The sequence below is a fragment of the Arvicola amphibius genome, chromosome 9 (assembly GCF_903992535.2).
Source record: "Arvicola amphibius chromosome 9, mArvAmp1.2, whole genome shotgun sequence".
Classification (NCBI taxonomy): domain Eukaryota; kingdom Metazoa; phylum Chordata; class Mammalia; order Rodentia; family Cricetidae; genus Arvicola; species Arvicola amphibius.
In genome coordinates, this window is record NC_052055.2 from 87,646,056 (window position 1) to 87,670,202 (window position 24,147).

The window sequence follows — 24,147 nt, forward strand, 5'->3', positions numbered from 1 at the left end:
AGGTTCTGGCTATTACAAATAATGCTGCTATAAACATAGTTGAACAAATGCTTTTGTAATATGATTGGGAATCTCTTGGGTAAATTCCCAATAGTGGGATTGCTGGGTCCTGGAGTAGGTTGATCCCAAATTTCCTGAGAAACCTCCACACTGCTTTCCAAAGCGGTTGCACAAGTTTGCATTCCCACCAGCAATGGATGAGTGTACCCCTTACTCCACATCCTCTCCAGCAAAGGCTATCATTGGTGTTTTTGATTTTAGCCATTCTGACAGGTGTAAGATGGTATCTCAGCGTTGTTTTGATTTGCATTTCCCTGATTGCTAAGGAGGTTGAGCATGCCCTTAAGTGTCTTTTGTCCATTCGAACTTCTTCTGTTGAGAATTCTCTGTTCAGTTCAGTGCCCCATTTTTTAATTGGGTTCATTAGCATTTTAAAGTCTAGTCTCTTGAGTTCCTTATATATTTTGGAGATCAGACCTTTGTCTGTTGTGGGGTTGGTGAAGATCTTTTCCCAGTCAGTACGCTGCCTTTTTGTCTTAGTGACAGTGTCCTTTGCTTTACAGAAGCTGCTCAGCTTCAGGAGGTCCCATTTATTCAATGATGCCCTTAATGTCTGTGCTGCTGGGGCTATACGTAGGAAGCGGTCTCCTGTGCCCAAATGTTGTAGAGTACTTCCCACTTTCTCCTCTAACAGATTCAGTGTGTTCAGATTGATATTGAGGTCTTTATGCTTCTTATATTGACATTTTTTTTTAGTTAATCTAGAGAGAAAATGTTCAAATATAACTCTTTCCTGCATTGTTATAAATACATTAGTGCTTTAGCTTCTACTGATTTCCCCCACCCCAGTGTTTATAGACATTGACATGTTGAGCTATAAATTGTTACTTTCAGGCATCTTACTGTCATCTACTCCAGAAACATATATTAGTTTATATATAGCCATTTGCACCAACTACAGGGATCCAAAGGATTGAAGTCGGGTGTTCAGGCTGGACAGCACCTGCTTGCATCTGTTGAGCCATCTTGGCAGCCTGTGTGCAATGGTTTTTAATAACTTTTACAGCCAAAAGTAACACCTATAATCTCTCGTCAAATAAGAAATAAATTATTAGCTTCATTATAGGAGGTTTTCAAAGAATTGGATTATATGCCAAAAAGAATTTAGACATGAGATGCTCTTCTGGGTTTAGATGTTGGAATTCTATGCGAGAAGTTGTTCTAAAGGGAATTATTACTGAAAACATGTGACTGTACCTGTAGCACTGTACCTGTAGTCACACTGTTGTTGTGACTGTGTGTTGTGTGCAGGTGTCCCAGTTCTACTATAAACAGGAAGGCTAGTGCCTTTTCCCTTGAAGGCCACGAGCTGGTTGGGGTAACTGAGTGTCCATTGTTCTTCACTCAGCCACCAACCGCTTCCTGTGCAGATGTTCCTCACCACTGCTCCATCACTGGTGACGGTGAAGAGACAGCAGAGTCTCCACATTAGTAATGTGCCGTTTAAAACGCCTGCCTACTCTTTCAACAACATCCCCCAGAAGATCTTCTTGCTTTCTGTAATCAACAGAATGAATCCCTTGCTCCTTGTTAAGCTTTCATCTGCATGAAGTGACAATAGAACACCCTACCGTAAGATCTTCTTGGCAGCCATCCCACAATCCTGCTGGCCATTTTGATCTCATTGCATATGTCCACAATTTAAGTGGCAATACAATTCTTTTTGAATTGGATCATAACAGCACTGCAGGGCACAATCTCGTGTTACCTGCTTTAAGAAATTACCTTCTCAGCTATTTCAATTTTCACATTAAAGAACTGGCTGCCTGAAACCTGATGATTATAGGCTTGTAAGAACAGGATCAAAAGGAAGAAGATGTTAGCAGGAAGTCAAATGTGGGAGCATTATTCTCTGTGTATAACAGCCTTTCTTCTCCTTTAATGAAGCTGAACCATTGGGAGTATTATTGACTCAGATGTGGCCCTCCTGGTAGCTATTCTTCCAAGCTTACTTTAATGAAATGCTTATGTATAATATCACATAAAACTTAAAGTATACCAACAGATACTTATTGATTGCTGTAGAGTTTGAATACTTAACACATAAAAGTGTTTTCATTTGATTTAGTGGATCATGAAGGAGAAAATAAGACAATCAATTATTTGTCTTCTTTTGAGTATTGATTTCTCCTAGGTAGAATTATATTTTCTTTAAAAAGAATTTGTGCTAAGGAACAGGAATTGTTATCTTCTTGCTTAGTTGATCAAATGTGTTCATTTATAATTAGAAATTTTCTATAATTAGTTTGTTAATTTAGTAATTATCTGAGAATGCAACCATTTTTCTTGTCAGCATATGTATAAATGAGCATGAGAAGATTCATCGCTATTGCTATGGAATGATTTTACTGTGCATAGAAAATCAATTTATTTGAAAGCAAGTTTATTCTTAGTCACTACTAGGTTAATAAAAATAAATTGTGACGCTCAAAGTTGCCAAATTGAAAGTTTTTTTTTGTCTAACCATTAAATTAATGATTTTGCAGTGCACGACACTGTTTTTATTTCAAATGTATTTTAGTGTGCTAGTTATTAAAGAGTAAAATTATTTAATGTAATTTTTAAAATTTTATGATCACAATAGCAATCTCTTTTAAATTTAGTCACAAAGATACTTTACTTCATTAATTATTGCTAACTTATTCTTCCAAGTTTATTTCTAACTTCGTTGGGAAATTTGTTATGTTCAAACTTAATTATATTAGTATATAGCTCAATGCCTCCATACAAACTTAAGTACCTTCTTTGGACTCATGAATACCTACAGACATTACAAAACTGCCTGTTTATGGACAATTATGGACAATTATGGACAAATTATGGTTTCTATATTTTATTTATCTTTGCAACTAATATCAGGTTAACTTTCATGAGTAGAGATCAGTCAGTAACTTGTGCTGTGTAACAAAGCACAACAGTCAATGATGTGTCAACAACTAAAATTTATTTCTCATAGCCATGGACTATAAAGTACAAGATAACAGAGCCAGCATAGAGTGAGAACATTGTTACTCAATACCATGTAGTAGGCAGTGGAGAGATGAGAGAGGACCCAAATTCTCACCTGACAAGAACAAAAGAAGAAGGAGCATAAACACAGTATAAGATCTTTTATATCAATATTAATTCATTCCTGAAAACAAAGTCCTCATAACCAAAATACTCCAATAAGATCTATCTCCCAGCCCTCTTACTTCGGTGATCTAGTTTCTGATGGTTTATCATCATTGGGATTTATAATTCTTTCCATGAAAAGTCCCTTTGGACGTGTTTCTGGGGTTGTTTCTAGAGAGCTGTGAAGAGGCAATACCATCCCTTGAAAGCAAGTGACTCTGTTCCACCAACTAAGGTCTTAGAGTGGAGAAAAATGCAGACAATGAACTAAACAACTGCATTTCTTATGAAAGAAAGAATATAATTGGGGACTTACAGTTTCAGAGGATTATCTTATAGTTTCCATGATTATCATGGTGGGAAGCAGATAGGCATGGTTTTGGACCAATACAGGAGAGTTTCATATCATGATCTGCAGGCAACAGAGTGGGTCTGAGATAAGCTTTTGAAACCATAAAGCTCACTCCCAGTGACAGAATCTACTCCAGCAAGGTCACGCCTTCTAATCCAAATGAGCCTATAAGGCATTCATATTCAAACCACCACATGTATTAAGAAATATATCAATTTGATGAGGACAATAATAATTATGTGTCCAGGTTTCACACCTTCCCAATCTCCTCCAGTCTTTGAAAACCTGAGTTCACTTGCTTTTTGGGCTTCATCAAGAGTAATTGTCACACTTCTTTAGCATGCTGGTATTGCCTGCTATTTTCCCTATGCATATATTCTGGTAGAAGGACTTGTCATGAATACCATAGGAATGTCTATGTTTCTGGGTAGATTTAATCAAGGAGACCTGGCTCTATAGTTTAAGAAACAATGACTCACTCTGCTTCCCCAAATGGATCTAAACTCATGATTTTCCATCATTCAGCTCTAGGGTACTGAAATAACAATCTGTTCCCTTCTGTGGCCCTAAAAGGTCTTAACAGGGAGAACACAAGCATTATTTACTTGGTTAACACAGTGTTAAGAGAGTTTCCCAATGCAAAGATTTCCTTATTGAATAGAAAACCTGAAACATCTACTTTGAAACTACCATCAACCTTTGTTTCATTTTTATGTTTTGACCCAGCTTTTCACTTACAAGGGAAAATCTTTTGTTAATATTTATTTATTTGTTTATATGCATACAGTATTCTTCTTGCAGGCCTCATTACAGATGGTTGTGAGCCACCGTGTGGTTGCTGGGAATTGAACTCAGGACCTTTGGAAGAGCAGGCAATGCTCTTAACTGTTGAGCCATCTCTCCAGGCCCGACAAGGGCAAATCTTAAACTATAAAATGTGATTTTCTTCTATGTTTTTTTTATTTCCTTCTTCCACTCAGGATTTAAGCATTAGAGCTGGAGAGATGGCTCAGCAGTTAGAGCACTTGCTGCTCTGGCAAAACTCAAGCTTAGTTCCCAGCATCCATATAGCAGCTCACAATTGCCTATGACACCAGCTCCTGAGTATTTCACATCCTCTCTTTACTCTGTGGTTACAAGGTATACACGGGGTGCATTTATATACATGCAGTTAAAGCACTCATATATAAAGTAAAAGTAAATAAATTCTGAAAAAATTAAACCCTAGAACTCTCTTATAGGGGAGAGCTTCCCTCCAAATTGTGTGTTTATCTGAAGGCTTATTCACATCACGGCAACTGTGGTCTCAAGAATATTTATCTTATTGATTATAATACAGTACAGTCATTTATATTATGGCAGTATTTATTTCAGATTTAGTAAACGTGGCTCTTTACAGAAAGGCCAGTAATGTTTGCATCTTTCCCTCCTTTGTTTCATCTGTGCTCATGTTTTGAAACCACAGATATGGGAGGTTCATGTGGAATTATCCCTGCCCAGGTGCTGGGATCAAGCTCTTCACCTCCACTGCAGCAGTGACAGCACCCATCTCCTACCTCTCTCTTCCCTTCTCCTCCTCCTTCTCTTCAGTATGCTTCAGTTCTTAGAACTAAATGCTAGTTGTCCGTGATGCTATCCTGGTGACATTCCTTCCAGACACTCTAAATGAAACACTAAAAAACAGAAGCCTATATAATAATACACACATAAACAGAGATGGGGGCAGAGAAGAGAAGAGGAGAGAGAGAGAGAGGGAGAGAGAGAGAGAGAGAGAGAGAGAGAGAATCACATATATGCATAAGAGTGTATATGTATCTATCTACCTACCTGTCTATCAAAACACAAGTTGAATCTAATTCAGTACAATGAAGTTAAAAGGACATTTGCTGTAGAGAATATGAAGTTAATGTTTATTGTTCATTCTGTTTGACAGACGTTCAGTCTATGAGTTTAGATCACTGACATTTAAATGGTTCAGCAAGTATTAGACCCCCTCCAATATTTTGCTCTTTGTATTGTTTGTTCTGTCTTCTCTTTCTCTTTTTCTCCTTCATCTGTCTTCTCTAGATTTATTAGGGAATTTAAATATTGAAACTTGAGTCAACTCAGCTTATTATTTTTGCCATGTTTTATATACACTCATTTATAACATGAATTCTTAATCAGAGACTGCTTTCAAATACTGCTTTTCTTAAGATGCTATGAGAAGATCTAGCATAATCATATTTAAAATGTAGTGCACCCTCCTTTCTGCTGTTGTCATAACCTTATTTTACATGTGCTATAAACATAGATTATATTGTTTCTATTTCTGATTTAAGCAGATATTTAAAAGAATAATTAAAATAAGACATTTAATACTTTACTTTTTCTTTTCTTTATAACAATTCATAGCTCTACCAATGTCTCTGTGTGGATAACATTTTTGCACTTGTTATATATTTTGCCTGAAGAACTCTATAAATTTCTGGCAATACATGTCTCCTAGTAGTGAATTATTTGTTTTTGTTTGAGAGTCTTTATCTCAACTGCATAAATTGCATTTTCTCAGAATAGAATTATGATTTGGCAGACTTTTAAAAATATTTTAAGGAAACTTACTCCATTGTCTTCTAGTCTAGAACTTTGCAGGGCAGTCATTCTTTCTCTGCTTTTGAGGTTTAGATTTACTTAGAAATTGTGCCTTCACAGTCAGCTTAAATATGACACACTGTGTGTGTGTGTCCATGTATATATGTGTGTGCACGTGGGATGGGGTTTTGCATTTATTCTGAAGGATATTTTTAAGCAACTTAACAATTGTCATTATTTCAAGGAAAAATTTGAACAGTATTAAATTGTATATTTATTTTTGTACACTCTCCTTCATTCTCCTCCTTTGAGGTTTCATGACACACTTGCCCAGGAGATCCTGGATGCTCTTTCTTGTCTATAATTTCTCACTTTTCAGAATTTGTTTTATTCAGTTAATTGCTACCGACTCTCTTTTATTGATTTACTTCTAACTGCCATTGTCTGCTTATTGGATTTTCAATGGAACTTTTAGTTCCTCTTACCACTTTTACCCTATGGCTTTTATTTCACTATTTTTATATTTTTTCTTTTTTTCTAAAATTATTAACCAACTGCTCTGTAATATGTCTTTTCTATTATAAACATGAAGAGGGTAACCAATTCAATGCTAAAACTTTGTTTCAGATATCCTGTTAAATATTTCCTAATCTGTACCATATTTGAGTAGCTCTATGACAATTATATCTGGAGGGTATGCTTATTTTTTCTAGTAATCAACTTTCAAGGTTTTGGAGAAGATATACATATAGTCGGAGATTACAGAGACTAAATGATCTTTTTCTGATTGCAAATATGTATGTCTTTAACTCTTCTGGGTATTTTTTTATGAATCTAGTCAGAAATTGAAATTGATTTGAGGATCTCTAAAACTTTTGTTGCTATGGCTACCCATCATAAACACTGGATTTAGTGTGAGGGCTGAGTACCAACAAGATTTTCTCAGGTTCTGAACAGCTCCTTTCTTTTTTTTTAATTTAATTTAATTTAATTTTTATTAAATTATATAATTTTTACAAATTTTTCACCTCCTCCCCTCCTCCCATTTCCTTTCCCTCCTCCCAATTCCCCTCCCCCTCCCTCTCCAGTCCAAGGAGCAGTCAGGGTTCCCTGCCTTGTGGGAAGCCCAAGGTCCTTCCCCCTCTATCCAGGTCTAGGAAGGTGAGGATCCAAACAGACTAGGCTCCCACAAAGCCAGTACATGCAGTAGAATCAAAACCCAGTGCCATTGTCCTTGGCTTCTCAGTCAGCCCTCCTTGTCAGCCACATCCAGAGAAACCGGTTTGATCACATGCTCCATCAGTCCCAGTCCAGTTGGCCTTGGTGAGCTCCCATTAGATCAGTCCCATTGTTTCAGCGAGTGGATACACCCCTCGGTCCTGACTTCCTTGCTCATGTTCTCTCTCCTTCTGCTCCTCATTTGGACCTTGGGAGCTCAGTCCAGTGCTCCAATGTGGGTCTCTGTCTCTATCTCCATCCGTCGCCAAATGAAGGTTCTATGGTGATATGCAAGATATTCATCAGTGTGGCTATAGGATAGGGTGAGTTCAGGCGCCCTCTTTTCAGCTGCTCAAGGCGCAAGCTGGGGACATCTCCTTGGACACCTGAAAACCTGTCTAGAATCCAGTCTCTTGCCAACCCTCAAATGGCTCCCTTAATTAAGATATATACTTCCCTGCTCCCATATCCACTCTTCCTCCATCCCAACTGTCCCATTCCCCAAAGCTCTCCCCAATCTCCCCTTCTCACTTCTCTCTCTCCCTCTCCCCTTAACTTCATCCTACCCCCACCCCCAAGCTCGCAATTTTTCCTGGCAATCTTGTCTACTTCTAATATCCAGAAAGATAGCTACATGTTTTTCCTTGGGTTCACCTTCCTATCTAGTTTCTCCAGGATCATGAATTATAGGCTCAATATCCTTTATTTATGGCTAGAATCCACTAATGAGTGAGTACATACCATATTCATCTTTTTTGGGTCTGGGTTACCTCACTCAGGTTGGTGTTTTCTATTTCCATCTATTTGCATGCAAAATTCAAGATGTCATTGTTTTTTTACCGCTGAATAGTACTCTAATGCGTATATATTCCACACTTTCTTTATTCATTCTTCCATTGAGAAGCATCTAGGTTGTTTCCAGGTCTGGCTATTACAAGTCATGCTGCTATGAACATAGTTGAACAAATGCTTTTGTTGTATGATAGGGCATCTCTTGGGTATATTCCCAGGAGTGGTATTGCTGGATCCTGGGGTAGGTTGATCCCGAATTTCCTGAGAAACTGCCACACTGATTTCCTGAGTGATTGCACAAGTTTGCATTCCCACCAGCAATGGATGAGTGTTCCCCTTACTCCCCATCCTCTCCAGCATAGGCTATCATTCGTGTTTTTGATTTTAGCCATTCTGACAGGTGTAAGATGGTATCTCAAAGTTGTTTTGACTTGCATTTCCCTGATTGCTAAGGAGGTTGAGCATGACCTTAAGTGTCTTTTGGCCATTTGAACTTCTTCTGTTGAGAATTCTCTGTTCAGATCAGTACCCCATTTTTAAATTGTGTTAATTAGCATTTTAAAGTCTAGTTTCTCGAGTTCTTTATATATTTTGGAGATCAGACCTTTGTCTGTTGCAGGGTTGGTGAAGATCTTCTCCCAATCAGTAGGTAGCCTTTTTGTCTTATTGACAGTGTCTTTTGCTTTACAAAAGCTTCTCAGTTTTAGGAGGTCCCATTTATTCAATGTTGCCCTTATTGTCTCTGCTACAGGGGTTATACGTAGGAAGTGGTCTCCTGTGCTCATCTGTTGTAGACTATTTCCCACTTTCTCTTCTATCAGGTTGTGTGTTCAGATTGATATTGAGATCTTTAATCCATCTGTACTTGAGTTTTGTGCATGGTGATAGATATGGATCTATTTTCATTCTTCTACAGGTTGACATCCAGTTCTGCCAGCACCATTTGTTGAAGATGCTTTCTTTCTTCCATTGTATACTTTTAACTCCTTTGTCAAAAATCAGGTGTACATAGGTTTGTAAGTTAATATCCGGGTCTTCTATTTGATTCTATTGGTCAACTTCTCTGTTTTTATGCCAGTACCAAGCTGTTTTCTGCAGCTCCTTTCTTGACACACTTCGGAGAGCATCTTCTTGGCATCTCTCTCATTATTTACACCATGACTGCGTGCTTGGGAACAGCATAGAGCTGGATTGTGATGCTACCATGCAGTCCCAGATTTTAGATCTGCACCTCACTGCCAGGCCTCTGATACAGTGTTAGCACATATTCCTGCTCCTTCTCCTACACTGTCAGATGACTTACACTTTAGCTTCTTTCCTGGTTTGGGTATTTTATTTTATTTCTTCTACATGCAATATACATTGCCTCCACTACAATGATACTACACTGGTACCCTGGAGCTGGACATCTCTGTTCCTCTTTCTCACCACAGGTTAAGCATTTGCCATATAGAGCAGACAAGAGTAGAGCCTGAAAAGTTTTCCAAGTGATCACAGAAGCTCTGATTCCTGTTTACCAGCCCTGCTTTCTGTTTATGAGCTCTGTTTTGTATTCATTTACTGCATTCCAATAGGCAGTCTCTCTAAGAACGGTTGCCAGGTTTCACTGTGTTGGGTGCATGGTGGGGTCCTTGCAGAAAAGACGTGTTGCACACATCCATACTTCGATGTCAGGGACTTTATACTCATCCCATAGCCTTCACTCATCCTGTCTGACCCTGAACTTCATTGGGGGGAAAACCCAGTTTGATTAAGTTCAGTATTTGTGTGTGCTGAAGCTTAGTTCTGATCATGTTTTCTGGGTTGTCTGTCCATCCATAGTTGTTTTTGTACATGCTCCACTCCTGTCTGGATAGGTTCTTTATCTACTATTTCAAAAAAAAATCCTCTTTAGGCCCCAATACTCAACTTTCTTCTTTATAGATCATTTACTCACTTCCCCTATTCTGAATTGCTGATCTTTTTTTTCAACTATAGCCTCAATTTGATTGATACTAAATCCATGCAGTCTATGCTGCTTGGCTAAATGTTTTAAAACCTGTTTTTTCCTACTGTATTTCTAGACAAGGTAGCCAAGACCTCAAGGCTTCCTCTGTCTTTTTCATCATTGTTCTCTCTTCTGCCTTATTTTTCTTCGGTCACGTGCCTCTATAGTTCTCTACAATTTTTTTTCTGTAAATTTGTACAGCTCTAGCAATGAGTCTCATTATGACTTGTTGCATGTTGGACTCTGTGGAAGCCCAGCTGTCACACTGAGCTGTGCTTTATGGATGTTTGTGACTGAGGGGCTGAAGGATCACCATCAACACTTCTGTAGGAAGGGTAGGAAATTTCTGGAGCACGAACAGAAATTTGGTCAGAGTGTAGATATGTGTACCATAGCTTACATATATTTTAGCATTCTATTTGAAACTTGGGAGATAGAATAGCTGCTTTACATAGTATTCTAGTGGGAACAAGAAGAGCTGGCCTTAAGAACCACCCCAACATTTCTGGCCATGAGCAGTACATAAACAAATAAACAAAATCCTCACCTAATAGGAGACCCTATTGACAAATCAATCATTGTACCCGAATGCTCCAATGGAAAAGGTGTCATCTTGGGCATGGTAATATTCTTTAGCCAAGAATAACTTCTTCTTCTTTTTTTTTTTGGTTTTTCAAGACAGGGTTTCTCTGCAGCTTTTTTAGAGCCTGTCCTGGACCTAGCTCTTGTAGACCAGGCTGGCCTCGAACTCACAGAGATCTGCCTGCCTCTGCCTCCCGAGTGCTGGGATTAAAGGCATGCGACACCACCGCCCGGCTTTGCCAAGAATAACTTCTAAGTGGAGTCACATACCTGTAATATTTCAGTTACCATTTTATTTTATTCTCAGAAAGCTCAAATAAGGAATGCTTTGTTCTCAAAATGGAAGTGATTTGAATGACTACCACACAGATCTTTTAAACGTAACTTCAAATCTAAGCTCCTTTTGGATTCTGACTCCTGGAAACCTTCCCTCTAAGACACATGGGATAATTGCAAAATGTGTGCCTAAGCTACATGCAAGGTGAAGGAAGAAAGGAAGAAGAGAACCATTTCAAACAATGATTTCTTAAAATTTCCCCAAATTTCTGTCACAAAACTACAGATCAAGAAAACTCAGAGAGTGCGCATCTGAATGAATGACAAAAGAGTTACGAACATTAAGGTCTTTATTTTCAAATACAGAAAATGAGAAATGAAAGAAATCCAGAGAGCTGCAAAAAGTAACTTCTCTTCAGAGATCACTAAAATGAGAAATTTAGTGTGAAATATTAATAGTATTGCAGGAAGAAATTATTGACCTCATGTGTATGTTACTAAGATATCATTCATTTATAAACTTTGGAATGCTTCAAAGATTTTCAGACCATGCTTGAGCTGGGGCCACTCTGATCTTTACTGTATTGTTATGATTTCAGGATATGTGCTGAAGAACTTAGCACCAAAGTTATCTTTCAAATGTGAAGGATGAATAAATAAGGACAGAATTTCTATTTTTATTCATGAATCATTCTGGAAAGAAATGGGAGAGAATGACTAGAGAGGCAAAATATGAAACTGAGATATATAAAAGAAGAGAATTGGATAAGTAGTCAGAATATAATAGTCAGATAAGAATATATGAAAACCTTTCATTTTTAGTTATATTTGCTTGATCTGAAGCATGACGATGAGAACAATGCATACTATGAATTCTTATATGTATAGTAAAAATTAATTAAGCCACTGAGTCAAGGGAAATAGAGCTGTATTACCTGTAAGCTTTTATTATAAATTTTGGAGCTACCACTGCTATAAAACAAAAATCTAAAACATGATAAAACAAAAGAAAAGTGGCAAGCTGAGGAATGAGATCAAATGTAGTCATCAAATTTATAGTAAAGATCACACCAAATGAAAAAGTGTAAAGAACAAAAAATGTTGCATATTGATCTGTTTATATGAGCTGTCAGTTTAATGTCAATGGTTTAAGGGCATCATTTAAATAGATTTTCAGAAAAAATAGAGAATAAAGTGCCAACTGTACATTGTCCGTAAGAGAAGCATTGTAATTAACCAGGGACCAACAGAGAAAAAGTGATCATGTAGTAAAGATATGCCATTTCTCCTCATATTCCCTCTCACTACACAATCCCCCCTTCCCTCTTAATTCTTCTATTCCAGACACCCCATCCATCCATCCATCCATCCATCCATCCATCCATCCATCCATCCATCCATATCTGTTTCTTCCCCTTTCCTAATGAGACCTATTAGTTCCCTCTTGTCCCTTACTCTACACCACACTATGTGGTTCATATGGTTGCCATTGATTTAACAGATAATATGAACATATAAATGAATACATACCATATTTGCTTTTCTGAATTTAGTGTGTTTCGCTCTTGGTTTTTTCTGTCTTTAGTGTGATAGCTTTCATTTTGTTTTATTTTATTATATTTGAAAAAAACTGAAAGAAGGAATACAAACTGAAAGAAGGAATTTACTACAGTAAATGTTAACAATGAATTGTCATTTATACCTGCTGGGAGAGGGAGAATCAGATTTCTCTAATGGAATGACCTGGGGCATATTAATCGCTCCAAGGCAGAGCTCATGTTCAGGAGTATTGACCAATAAGTAATCAACTAATTGACTACACTGCATTTTTAATTTTTTTTATGTGTGTACGTGCGCACACTTGCCATGCTTTTATCTGGCTATCGTTTTGTATTATCTTCTTATTCTTTTTGATGTATTTTATTTATAGGTTTTGGACATTTTGTTGCTGTACTTGGTTTTGGTTGGTTTTTTTTTGAGTAATAAAGTTGGGTGGGTAGGGTGTGGGAGAGGATCTGGATGAATTTGGGTGGAGGAAAGGAATATATTAAAATATACTTAAATTTAAAAATTGTTTGAAATAATAATTGAAAAGATATTCAGTGTTAGCACTAACAAAAAAGAGAGGAAACAACTTTGTTAATTTAGGACAGAGAAGCTCTCAGAGCAAGGAGAGGCTTCCTGGATACGAAAGAATATGTTTGGGCTGAATAAATAAAAAAAGAGATGAAATTACTTGATGGCATGTGTCTAAGAATAGAGTAAAAGAAAGATGTGAGTCAAAATTTCCAAATAAACTTCTTAATATCATACAGGTTAAAGGAGACATTTTGAGATAAATTAAAAACTATTTGAAATAAATATAAATGAAGATACACCTTAGCAAATCTGTGAGGTGAAGTGAAAGCAGCTCTCGTAGGTAGTTCTGTGACACTGTTAACCAAGAGCAGGTAAATTTTATTACCTTAGTTTCTACTTTAGAAAAATAATTGTAATATTAAATCCTGAATTAATGCGAAATAAATAACAAAATTAGAACAGAATAGATTAAGCCAAAAGTAAAAATAGTTTTTTCCTTGTTTTCTCACTATTTCTCTTTTATTGAAAATATATTTATCACAAAATGTATTCTTTTTTATTGATTTTTATTGAGCTCTACATTTTTCTCTGCTCCCCTCCCTGCTTCTCCCCTCCCCTTTAACCCTCTTTCACGGTCAACATGCTTCCAGTTTACTCAGAATTTTTTTACCCCTATGTATATTAGATCTATGTATGTCTCTCTTAGGGTCCTTATTGTTGTCTAGGTTCTCTGGGATTGTGATTTGTGGGCAGGTTTTCTTTGCTTTATGTTTAAAAAACACTTATGAATGAGTACATGTGATAACTGTCTTTCTGGGTCTTGGTTACCTCACTCAAAATAATGTTTTCTAGCTCCATCCATTTGTCTGCAAAATTCAAGATGCCATTATTATTTTTCTGCTGTGTAGAACTCCATTGTGTAAATGTACCACATTTTCCTTATCCATTCTTCAGTCGAGGTGTATTTAGGTTGTTTCCAAGTTCTGGCGATGACAAACAATGCTGCTATAAGCATAGTTGAGCACATATCCTTGTGGCATGCTTGAGCATCCTTTGGATAGATACCCAAAAGTTGTATTACCTGGTCTTAAGAAAGGTTGTTTCTTAATGATCTAAGAAATCATCACTCTGACATCCAAAGGGACTGTACCAGTTTGCATTCCCTCCAGCAATTCAGGAGTGTTTCCTTTACCTCACAACCTCTCCAGCATAAGTTATCATCAGTGTTTTTGATCTTGGGCATTCTTACTGGTGTAAGATGGAATCCCAACGCTGTTTTGTTTTCCATTCTCTGATGACTAAAGATGCTGAACATTTCCTTAAGTGTCTTTCAGCCATTTTATCTTTTTCTTTCTTTCTTTTTCTTTTTTTTTTTTTTTTTTTTTGGTTTTTCAAGACAGGGTTTCTCTGTAGCTTTTTTAGAGCCTGTCCTGGAACTAGCTCTTGTAGACCAGGCTGGCCTCGAACTCACAGAGATCTGCCTGCCTCTGCCTCCCGAGTGCTGGGATTAAAGGTGTGCGCCACCACCGCCTGGCTCTTTCAGCCATTTTAGATTCCTCTGTTGAGAGTTCTCTGTTTAGGTGTGTACTCCATTTTTTAAATTGGATTATTTGTTCTTTCGATGACTGATTTTTTGATTTCTTTGTATATTTTGGAGATCAGACCTCTGTCTAATGTGGGTATAGTGAAGATCTTTTCCCATTCTGTAGGCTGTTGTTTTGTCTTGTTGACCATGTCCTTTGCTTTACAGAAGCTTTTCAGTTTTATGAGGTCTCATTTATTAATTGTTTCTCTCAGTGTCTGTGCTACTGGGGTTATATTTAGGAAGTGGTCTCTTGTGCTAATGCATTCAAGTGTACTTCTCACTTTCTCTTCTATAAGGTTCAGTGTGGTTGGTTTTATGTTAAGGTCTTTGATCCATTTGGACTTAAGTATTGTGCATAGTGATAGAAATGAATCTATTTTCATTCTTCTACATGTTGATATCCATATTCTTTCTTTTTTCCATTTCATACTTTTTGCTTCTTTGTCAAAAATCAGGTATTCAAAGGTGTGTGGATTAATATTCAAGTCTTCGATTTGGTTCTATTGGTTCTCCTGTCTGTTTTTATGCTAATACCAGGCTGTTTTCAGTACCGTAGCTCTGTAGTAAAGTTTGAAGTCAGGGACTGTGATGCCTCAAGAAGTTCTTTTATTGTACAGGACTGTTTTGGTTATCATGGGTTTTTTTGTTTTCTGTACATAGTTGGGTACTATTCTTTTGAATCCTGTGAAGAATTTTGCTGGGATTTTGATGGGCATTGCATTGAATCTGTAGATTTCAGTAATGTAGCAGGATACAAGATTAACTAAAAAAAAATCAGTAGCCCTCCTGTACGGAGATGATAAATGAGCTGACAAAGAAATCAGAGAAACATCATCCTTCAGAATAGCTTCAAATAGCATAAAATATCTTGGAGTAACTCTAACCAAACAATTGGAAGACTTGTATGACAAGAACTTTAAATCTTTGAAGAAAGCAATTGAAGAAAACACCAGAAAGTGGAAAGATCTCCTCTGCTCTTGGGTAAATAAGTAGAATTAACGTAGTAAAAATGGCAATCTTACAAAAGCACACAATGTATTCTTATTTTGGCTTTTCCTCCATTGAAATCCTTTCAGATTCTATCCATTTCTCCACACATCTATATATACACTATTTCTGTCTCACCTCAGAAAACAAACAGGCATCTTGAGAAAAATTAAAATAAAATAACAAAAACAAACCCATCAGAATAGAACAAAAATCAACCAACCAAAGATAAAAGAGTTAAAGAAAAAAACATGTGTGTGCCTCTGTTTGTTACATGTGTTTCTAGTTTGTCTTTTTCAAATAAACAAATAAGATTGGTAGGACTTTAGTTAAGCCAACAAGAGAAATAGAAATGATTTGAAGATCTAATATCAGAGATTAGGAAGAGATTGCTACAATATATATACTGGGAGAGATTATGTGATTAAAATGTACACAGTAGCTAGTTGTGGTTGTGCACAACTTTAATCCCAGCACTCAAGAGGGAGAAGCAGGCAGATCTCCATGAGTTTGATGCCAGTCTTGTCTACAAAGTGGGTTCCAGGAAAGCAAGGACGTTACACAGAGAAACCTCATGTAGGTGGGTCTTCTGTTTTGTGTTGATTTCATTGGTTAATTAATAAAGAAAACTGCTTGACCTGATAGGTCAGAACATAGGTAGGTGGGGAAGACAGAATAGAATGCTGGGAAGCAGGCAGTGAGGCAGATGCCTCAGGCAGACGCCATAGGTCTCCTCTCCGAGGTGGATGCAGGTTAAGATCTTTTCCGGTAAACTATTAATGCTACACACATTAATAGAAATGGGTTAAGCAAGATATGAGAGTTAGCCAGTAAGAGGCTAGAGCTAATGGGCCAACCAGTATTTAAATGAATACAATTTGTGTGTTGTTATTTCGGGTATAAAGCTAGCCATGTGGGATCCGGACAGGATGAAAAGCAGGCCTGCCCGCCTCTCACTACAGAAACCCAGTCTCAATTAACAGCAAAACAAAACCATTAACAAATGATCACAGTGCAAAACTATAATTTTCAAAACTATAATTTAGTCTGTATTAACAATATAGAGTAAGTATAACCATTATCTAAAAGACATATTCTATAAAAGCTTATATGATGATATACAAAAGATATGATTAAACTTACAACTATTAAACAAATTTAATCCATATTTAAAATCTTCCCAAACAGAAAAAAGGACCCAAATAGCTTTATCTGTGAATTCAGACAAACATGAAGAAATTATCTCTGTTCTCTAAAATCTTTTTATCAAGATAAGGCAATGGAAATAGCGGCTCAATATACCCCAATCCTAAAACCACACAGAGATGCTTTTAAAACTTAAAATTAGTATCTCTTATATTAGACATGCAAGAATATATGAGAAAATACTGGCATATTCAACATATTCATGCATAAAAGGATTATATGCTACTTTCAAATATGAACTGAAATATTAACTAACATAATTCATGTGATTATATTGAAAAATTACATGATGTTATTTATGTATTCAGCAAAAACATCTGGAAAAGTCTGCAACCTGTTCATAGGAAACTCTTCGTACACTGGGAACAGAGGAGCACAAAGGAAGGCTGACTACAAAACTTTAAAGATAGCATCACAATTCACAATGAGTATTTGGAATTTTTTTCACGATTTTCATGAACAAGTAAAGAATATCTCCTCACACTACTGATTTTCAAAGCTGTCCTTGTAATCTGAGCTAATTCATTAGACCATTAAAACAAAATAAAACTTACAGATCATGAAAGACAAAATGAAAATGCCATTGTTTGTGGTTGGCTGGTTATCTATGGAGACGATCTGAAAGAACCAAGGGGAAAAAAAAACCCTTGAAGTAATGAGTGTTTACAGCTTGTTTATACAAAAATAAAAATAAAATGTCATTTTCATGAGCACCCAAAAAGCAAATACTAAAATCTGAACATAGTTTCAACATATGATATCTATATGTGGAAAACTACAAAGATCTGATTAAAGTTATGAGTAATTTAGTGAGGAGCTGGTTTTTGTTCTTGATAAGGAAGATTCGATATTGCCCAGATGTCATCTTCTCCCAACTTTCCCTATAGATTCAACATACTCATAATCAAAACATCATCCAATTACTTTGCAAATTCTGACTAATTCTGCATATATATAATGTGGAGTAGAAGAAGATTCTGAATTTCCAACACAATATTGAAGAGCCATCTTACAGATAAAAAATTTTTAAAAATCTGTATTATGAGAATGTAGAGAAAATATGGCACAAAATTGGGGAAATATTTGCAAGAAATTTATCTGAGAGAATTCTTGTCTAAAAGCATCCCAAGAAACCTTGAAACTCAAAAATAAGAAATCTCTATAAAAATGTTGCCTCCATAGTTTTAATTTCTCTTTTAATTGACTGTAACTTCAATTATTTTAAGAGACGCTTGTGTCTCTTGCCATAGGCAGCTGTGTCTCAGTCAACTAAAGAAGTGTAGTGCTAGTCAAACACGGGCTGCAGCCCTCACACGATGACAAAATGAAGGGAAACTCCAAGTCATAACCCATCAAGATAGTTCTGTCTGTCTACTGAGGTAACTCACATTACTGGGTGGATCTCTTTAAAACTCTTCTGGTTCTACTTGCTGACTACCTAGTTTATAAATGTTCTCTGTTCCAATAAATTGCTGAGTGTGATATGTTTGAAGTGTTTCCTGCAGTAATTGCATTATTGAGTGGCTCTACTGAAGGCTACAGATGATGTGTGGTTGCATAGGATATAGGCAAAATTCATAACTTTAGCTTAAGTTTGCTGTCAAAAACAAAATCTCCTAGTAAAAATATTCAGATGCAAGAGTCTTTATGCTAATAGACTTTATGGGCTGTGCTACCATTAATTCTATGGCTCTCACTATTTTCACATTTAAAATATATTAATTTATATATAGAATTACACACACATACACACACAAGCAGAACCATTGTGCGATCTTTTCATGTTTGTCGTCCTGTCATTAAGAATAGCTGATAAAGGAATTCCTAACACCCATAAACTCATTTTTCTACTTTTCAAGAGATGCTCATTAGCTTTGTTTTGTTACAAATGGTGAATATTGTTCTTGGAATGCTAACATTTAAATAACTAAACACGTTTGTTTCCGGGACCCAAATGAAAGCCTTACTCTGGAGTACTAAACTCTAGATAATCACTCTTTTTGCTTCAGCCAATCAAAGCAGATTCTGATGGCCATGCCAATTTTAGGAATGTTACAGGTTGATGTAGGGCTCCTGAAAAATTCCTATGTTGAAACTTTATTTCTTCTCAGTTTTGGGAACAGAGCCTTTGAAGGGATAAGACAGCTGCAGTACTGTTGTTACATCATCCCTGATCTGGGAGTCTAGTGTCTTTACCAGCAGAGAAGACCATTACATGAAGTCACAGAACAAGGGGAGGCCCTCCAAGCAAACAGCAAGAAGGAAGTTATTTTCAAGACAAGAAAGATAACAACATCTTAGGCTTGAACTTTGAACATTCAGGATTATAAAAGCACAAATTCATGTACTATAAGCCCCTCAGCCTATGGTGGTTTTCCAGACACCTATTATAGAGGGTCTGGATGATACATTATGGATACACACACACACACACACACACACACACACACACACACACACACACACACATATATCCTAAACCATCTAACATTGGCCAAGGTGAGGCCAAAGATATAACATACTTATATAGATGTCCAGCGACTTAAAATCTTTCAATACATTACCAAACTTGGATCAGTCTGTGCCCGAGAGGCCAATGAAAACAGTCAAAATAATAGTAAAGAGATGGAAAAAGAGATTTATTCAACGTGGTCACAATGGAAAGATGAACAAAATATCCGGTGACCCTGTCAAGTCCATCTTTGGTCATGAAGTGAAATTAAAATTTAAGTAGACGTCAGAGTTATGCATAGCTGAGCAGTCCCAATCAAGGTGTGGTATATCTCTAACTTTGCTCTTCCTTCTCAGGGCTCCAGTCTCTTCTCCTGGATTGTGTGAAATCTCTGTCTCTGTCTCTGTCTCTGTCTCTCTCTCTCTGTCTCTCTCTCTCTGTCTCTCTCTCTCTCTCTCTCTCTCTCTCTCTCTCTCTCTCTCTCTCTCTCTCTCTCTCTCTCTCTCTCTCTCTCTCTCTCTCTCTGTGTGTGTGTGTGTGTGATCCCAAAACATCTATCTTTTATTTGAGATAGAGTCCCTTACAGGAACCCAGGACTTTCTTTTTAGGCTAGACTGGCTTCCCATTGATCCCTAGGAACCCACCCATTTCTCCATCTTCAGAACTGGAATTACAGGCACTTGCTGGCATGCCTGGATTTTTTATGTGTAGGACCTGGGGATCAAACTCACACACTCAGGCTTACATGGCAAGTAATTTATCATCTGATCCATCCCCCAAGTTTCTAAGCTGATTCCTTCCTTCCTTCCTTCCTTCCTTCCTTCCTTCCTTCCTTCCTTCCTTCATGCAGAATTCCTTGAGGAGCCACCAAGTGTTAAAATGAAAAAAAAAAACTCTCTTACCTTATATTACAGACTGAAAGAATATTTAGTGAATATTTTATGTTACCTACTAACTTGTAGACATTAAGCTTCAGTTCCTCATAGCTGATAGCTCGCTATGCTGATATCAGCAGGTTTGTTTATACTACAAATTACAGAATTAAACATTGAAGGAGCATAGAAAAGGAAAACCTTCTCACCCAGAGACTTATTTGAAGTATTTTTTTATAAAATATCTCATGTTAAATGGATATTATTAAATTAATGCCATCTAATTTCATAAATTCAAGAATAACCTAATTTTCATTATTTCCCATGGCAGAAAGAGGCTAGGCATTCAGTATTTAATGCAAGAATAATTGTTTTACATTATTAATGGAGTTCAAACTTTAGAATTCTTTTATAAGGGGCTCAGATTCTCTTCAGAGAGCCAGCCATAATGTCTGTCTCTGAACTTTCCTAGGAACCCCCACCATGCTACTGCCCCTCTGTCTGTTTGTCTTTGGAGTTAATAACTATTCTGGTAAACCCCATATCTTCCCAGTTTACAAAGAAGACTATTAAATGAGTTTAGAGGTAAGATAGGTTTTAAGCATCATCTTAGGTAGACAATGGCTTCAGGGTCAATGCTTGTGTCTTCTCAATTAAGACTCATCAGGTATGTTCATTTTTGTTATTCATCTAGTGAAAAAGTCATAGATAAATAATGAAATTTATGTTACTATTTACTGGTACCAATTCAATCATTTTGGTCAAAAAACTGTTAATATTTTAGAAATATTCATTTGTCTTTTAACTTATTGGACATAAACAACTGAGTAAAATAACTTAACTAACGGAATTATCATATTTCTTCCTTAATAGTTTCAGTCTTGTTTGTTTATTAGTGAAGCTCTGTTACAAACCTGCATATGTATTAACCAAAGGTTTTGTAGTAAATGTGAGGATTAATATGGAAAATGAAAGAATGATTATACATGGCATCTCAGTGGATTAGACAAACCGGCCAGTGACACTATGGGAGTTGTGCTAGTCTCACTATCCTGAAGACAGACTTCCCAGAAAAGGGAGCACGGATATAATACTGGGACGTAGCAGACATAGAATATCATCTGGACAACAATCTTGACACTGTGTCAATATCAAGAATGACTGTCAGCTGTAAACACTGTTACTATTTTTAAAAATAAAGGTATTATGCAACACTATGCAAAAATAACATTTTAATTCTCATTTCTAAACAGTAACATTTTATAGAATTGAGATCCTAATAAATGTTAACTAAATGCCTCAGCAACAGTCAATATATGTCTACAAAGCAGAGGTGGTGCATATCTCTAATTATAGCTGAATATACAAATTAAAACTTTTATTTTAGAGACTTTTGGGAGTTTCATACATGTACATTACATTTTTATTATTCCTGTTCCTCTCTCCCACTTCTACTTCTGTGTTCCCCTCCCCAGATTTATGACCCCTTCATATTTAATTGTTTTTGTTATGTATACATATATATACATATAAACAAACATGCATACATACACACTATGTACAACCTACTGAGTATATTTAATACACATATGCATGTATTATATATGTGTGTTATTGTATATTATATTTATACACACACATGTCCAGGACTAACCACCTAGGATTGAACAATCTATGTGGGTACTTGGTCCTGGAGGAGGTTTCTTTTTTGTCACAGTATAAACATTTTACACACACTCAGTAAGTAGTTTGAAATTGAAGATAGAGAACTCTAGCTTTCTGTTTTTACCACTTACCTTGTTTATGTTTGTGTGGATCACCTTTATCCTACCCTTGGTGTAAACAAAGCATGGAGCATTCCACTTAGCATCTTTTATATACACATGCAATGGTATTTAATGTAATAATTACATTTCTTAGTGAAATAAACCTGAAAATGCATAGCCTGAGCATTTGTATAGCTTTGTTCATAAAATGAGGCCAGAAGGGCTCCTTGTTTCCAAGTGTGATAGCATCATCAAATTTCCTGTAATAAAACAAGTCATTTGCTTCCAAGCACATGTTAAATCAGATTAGTGTAGAATTTTCCACTTGATATATAAAGATTTAAGAGCAAATTATTCTATGTCAAAATAGACTTGTAACATGTCTTTCTAATAATGAATTACTCTCATATACCAAATAATAAGTAAATTTGGATAGTATCACAAAGAAGATAATTTATTACTTGGAAAAAAAATCATGTCAGTAAGGAAACACCATGGGTTAAAGCCTTGTGTGTCTAAGTTTTCTTTCTGCAGTAATTTAATAAACTTCCGTTTATCCACTCATTAATCTCATCTAACAAAACATTTAAAGGTTTAATAATTAATGTAGGATTTTGGAGAAGTCATATAAAGCTATAGTGTTGAATATTGTTGTCGGTAGAAGCATTATCTCCAAACACAATGACCTAAGAGACTTCTGTTGTCTCGGCAGATTTGCTGGTCAGGAATTGATGTAGGAGTGTTTCTATCTATCTGCTGTTTCATTGGTTAATTAATAAAGAAACTGCTTGGCCTGATAGATTAGAACATAGGTGGGTGGAATAGACAGAACAGGATGCTGGGAGTGAGGCAGATACCTCGGGCAATTGCCCTGCCTCTCCTCTCTGGGACAGTCACCATGAAGCCAGCCACCAGGTCAGACATGCTGAATCTTTCCCTGTAAGACACCACTTAGTGGTGCTACACAGATTATTAGAAATGGGTTAATCAAAATGTGAGAATTAGACAATAAGAGGCTGGAACTAATGGGCCAGGCAGTGTTTAAATGAATACAGTTTGTGTGTTGTTATTTCGGGGCAAAAGCTAGACAGGCAGCCGGGAGTTGGGCGGGATGAAAAGCAGGCCTGCCCGCAGCTCCTTTCTACAGAATATTGTTGCTGGTAGAAGCATTATCTCCAAACACAACGGCCTAAGAGACTTCTGTGGTCTTGTCAGATTTGCTGGTCAGGAATCCATGCCTGTCTTAACTGAATGCTTTTTTTCAGTTCTGTCATAGAGGTGGATACAACTCTTTATTTACTTATTTTCTGAAGCTTCAGCCTTAGGGAAAACCCCTTTACAGGCTTATCCTCTGGATACTGTCAGGTGTTAGCTTTTCTTAGCACTGCCTCTTGACAGAGATTTCCCCAGGGCAAGCGACTCAATGGAGAGTAAGACAGTGGAGTGTTCAAAATGCATGATATTTTTATTGAAAAAAATTATATAATATACTTCAGTCGTGGTTTTCTTCCACCAGCTTTTCCTTGACTCACCTTACCAATTACCCTTCCAACTCCACATTAATTCTTCCTCTCTTTAGAACAAAAACAAGCAAATAAAAATTTAAAAAGAAAAAAACAAATAAATAACAAGAAGAACACACACACATTTTGTTATCTACTCTGCTTAGTGGCATACAGTAACTTCTGTGGCATTTTATCAATTTAAGGCAAATAATGAAACGAAGCACACTATAAGAGCAAGGAGCTACACAATGATGTGAATACCAGAATTGAGGATTTTTCTGAGCCATTTTAGATGGTCTCTAACTTTAATGAACTTGTATAAGATATAATGTCAATTTTAGATAGGTGGGTACTTAACCTATTTGTAACAGAGCATTTGCTTGAGGATAAATGCACAGATATGTAATGATACAGTATTTTCATCGTAAGCATCATATACAGTTTGCAAGAAACAGAACCTGAAATATTATAGAAGAGCTCATGATAACATTTTCTAGTTTTGTCTGAGCTATCAAGGGTCACATCACTAGATGCATAGGTTAAGAACAGCAATGATACACCAGCAATGCAGAATTGTTTCCTTTACCCCATATCTTCTCCAGCATAAATTGTCATCAGTGTTTTTGAGCTTGGCCATTCTTACAGGTGTGAGATGAACTCTCAGAGTTGTTTTGATTTGCATTTTTCTGATGGCTAAGGATGTGAGCATTTCATTAAGTGTTTTTAAGACATTTTAAATTTCT

The 24,147-nt window shown here is 36.5% G+C and overlaps 1 non-coding gene across 1 annotated transcript; it reads right to left on the reverse strand.

Annotated features, from left to right (window-relative positions):
* Positions 1-11,468: 11,468 nt before the first annotated feature.
* On the reverse strand, positions 11,469-11,575 carry LOC119824083. The gene has a single exon (XR_005287023.1). It is a non-coding gene; the product is annotated as a U6 spliceosomal RNA (small nuclear RNA).
* Between the last annotated feature and the right edge of the window lie 12,572 nt (positions 11,576-24,147).